At 54.1% G+C, this 3,226-nt stretch overlaps 1 pseudogene across 1 annotated transcript; it reads right to left on the reverse strand.

Moving 5' to 3' along the window:
• Positions 1-845: 845 nt before the first annotated feature.
• Positions 846-1,366, reverse strand: LOC309621580 (serine/arginine-rich splicing factor 3 pseudogene; annotated as a pseudogene). Its single transcript has one exon. The product of its transcript is annotated as a serine/arginine-rich splicing factor 3 pseudogene (transcript).
• Between the last annotated feature and the right edge of the window lie 1,860 nt (positions 1,367-3,226).

Below are 3,226 nucleotides of genomic sequence, written 5' to 3' on the forward strand. Positions count from 1 at the left end.
TAGTTGATCTGCGGCACCTGGGATCTTCCCGGACCAGGGCTTGAACCTGTGTCCCCTGCATTGGCAGGCGGATTCTTTTCTTTTCTTTTTTTCTTTTGCAACCAAAACGTTAATCCCAAGGATTCTCACAAAACATATTACAAATGACAGCATGAAAAAAAAAATTGCACAGTAACTCAAAGTTCAGCTCTACAATATACTCTTAATCTGGCAGGACATTGGTATCTTGATAATCTCAAATTTCCAAAAAATATTACAAAGAGCTATGTATTCATGTACAGCAATCACAGAGGGGACGTATGACCTAACTCAAAGGTAAACTAACTTCCTTGAAACTTCTTAGATTTTAAACTCCCTGGACAATCTCTTGTCCGGTGTGAAGACTAGTGGAATTTTTAAACCTCTAATCTAGGGTAAGGGTGCGGCTTTCATTTTTACCTGCTGGCTTGGGTTCACAGCACCTTTTAAAGACTGCTTGCTTAACTACAGCTGCATACCACATCCCAGCTACAGAAAGTCTTTTCAATGTTTGCCAGTGTTGTTTCCATAATAGTAAACATCACACTTTAGGTGGGCAGGAGTTAGAGTTTTATTATCAGTCTAGGCAAGACCAAAAATTCAAAGCAAGTTCAATTTTGCTTAAGGGAACATTGTAAGGTAACAATTCTTCATATTACATGCCTCCCAGGACCCATTTCAAACCATAGAGAATGACACCTTTATGTGTCACTGTCCCAAGAGACAAACAAATGTGAACAACTAAAACATTTAAAAAGTGCACCAAGCTTCGGAAGTCTCAAACAAAACTTGAATTTTCTGTACATACTCCTGCCAAATGAAGTTATTGCCTGTACACCACTCCTCTTGCAAAGTGGTCTTCTATTTCCTTTCATCTGACCTAGATCGGCTAGGAGACCTAGAGAAAGATTGGGACGGCTTGTGATTTCTCTCTTGGGACAGGGATCTCTCTCTTCTCCTATATCTAGAAAGGGACCTGCTCTGGCTGACGGAGAAGGCTCTCCATCTTGGAGATGTGTGGGAGGTGGAGGACTCCTCCTCCCATAATCATCTCGAGGGCGACGACCCCAAGAAGGAGGCGGTCACGATTTCGACTTCTCTTTTCCCCATTCGACAGGTCCACTCTTACTCGGCAGCCACAAAGTGTTCTCCCATCTAGTTCTCGGACAGCATCGGCTGCATCTCGGGGATCTTCACATTCAACGAGAGCGAAGCCGGGAGGGTTTTTAGCACCCCACACACTTCAGAGTGGTCCATAATAGCCTAAAGCTCGTTCCAATTCAGCCTTGTTACCACTGTTTCCAAGATTCCCTACATAAACTTTACAGTCCAACGGACAGGAATCACGTTGCAAGACCCTCGTGGCTCCTGGGTTTCACGGGCCACAGGGTGGTCCCGGGCCTCTAGAATCTGGTAGCTGAATCTGCTCGCACAAGCTGTCCTGTGGGGATGCGTTTTCCCCTATGTGTCCAGCCCGGGGCCCTGCCCTCTTGGCCTGGCCTCCCGGGTGAGAGGGTGAACCCCAGCTCCCTGGAGCAGACACTCAGAGCCCTGGTGACCGGACTCACGGCTGACGGGGCTGGAGCGGCGGCTGGACACGTGTGGCCAGCCTGGTGGTGTTTGGCCCCGTCTGCAGTTCCAGTTCCAGCTGAGAAAGAGCCTCCCTGTGTTACTTTCTCCTGGTTGTGTAAGGATCCCCGGTGTCATTTGACAGAAATGTAGACGGTGTGTTCTTTCTCTCTTTTCTCCCTGCTTCCTCTCCTCCCTCTCTGCCTCCCTCTCTCCCTGTACCTCTTTCCCTGTTCCGCTCTCCCTCTACCTCTTTCCCACTCCCTCTCTCGCTCTCCCTCTGTCTCTTCCTCTCTCCCTCCCTCTCTCCCTCTCCCTCCCTCTCCCTCTCTCTTTCCTCTCCCTATCTCCCTCTCTCCTCTCTCCCTCTTCCCTCTTCCTCTCCCTCTTCCCTCTGCCTCTTTCCTCTGCCTCTTTCCTCTCCCTCTTCCCTCTCCTCTTTCCCTCTCCTTCTCTCCCTCCCCCTCTCTCCCTCTCCCTCTCTCCCCCCTCTCTCTCCCTCTTCCTCTCTCCCTCTCCCCTGTCTCTGCCTCTCCCTCCGTCTCTCCCTCTGGGAGGGAGTGAGGGAGATGGAGAGATGGAGGGAGCGGGAGAGTTGGAGGGAGAGGGAGAGGGAGAGGGAGAAAAGGGAGGAGAGGGAGGGAGAAGACGTCTCTCCCTCCCTCCCTCCCTCTGCCTCCCTCCCTCTCCTCCCTTTCCCTCTCCCTCCGTCTCTCCGTCTCCCTCACTCCCTCTCAGAGAGGGAGAGACGGAGGGAGAGGCAAAGACAAGGGAGAGGGGGAGAGGGGGAGAGGGAGAGAGGGAGGGGGAGAGAGAGGGGGGAGAGAGGGAGAGCTCTCTTCCTCCCTCCTTCTCCCTCTCTCCTCCTTCTCTCCCTCTCTCCCTCACCCTCTCTCCCTCTCCCTCCCTCCATCACTTTCCCTCCTTCTCCCTCTCTCCCTCCCAGAGAGGGAGAGACAGAGGGAGAGGGAGAGGGGGGAGACAGGGACACGGAGAGGGAGGGAGGGAGGGAGGGAGACAGAGAGGGAAGCAGGCACCCTCTCGCCTTCTCCCTCTCCCTACCTCCTTCTCCGACTCCCCCTCTCCTCTCCCTCTGTCTCTCCCTCTCCCTCCCTCCCTCCCTCTAGGAGAGGGAGAGGGAGAGGAAGGGAGGGAGAGAGAGAGAGGGAGGGGAAGGGAGACGGAGAGGGAGAGACATCTCGCCCTCCTTCCCTCTCCCTCCCTCGCCCTTTCCCTTCCTCTCTCCCTCTCCCTCCCTCTGTCTCACCCTCTCCCTCCCTCTGTCTCTCCCTCTCCCTCCCTCTGTCTCTCCCTCTCCCTCACTCCCTCCCAGAGAGGGAGAGATGGAGGGAGAGGGAGAGACGAGGGAGAGGGGGAGAGGGAGAGAGGGAGGGGGGAGAGAGGGAGAGGGAAGAGGGAGAGTGGGAGAGAGGGAGAGAAGGAGGAGAGAGGGAAAGGGAGGAAGAGACCTCTCTCTTTCTCCCTCTCTCCGTCTCTCCGTCTCTCCCCCTCTCTCTCCCTCTCCCTCTCTCCCTCTTCCCTCTCTGCCTCTTCCCTCTGCTTCTTTCCTCTGCCTCTTTCCTCTCCCTCTTCCCTCTCCTCTTTCCCTCTCCTTCTCTCCCTCCCCTCTCCCTCTGGG

This window comes from Balaenoptera borealis (genome assembly GCF_965194805.1).
Source record: "Balaenoptera borealis genome assembly, contig: HAP1_SCAFFOLD_1310, whole genome shotgun sequence".
NCBI classification, from domain to species: Eukaryota; Metazoa; Chordata; class Mammalia; order Artiodactyla; family Balaenopteridae; genus Balaenoptera; species Balaenoptera borealis.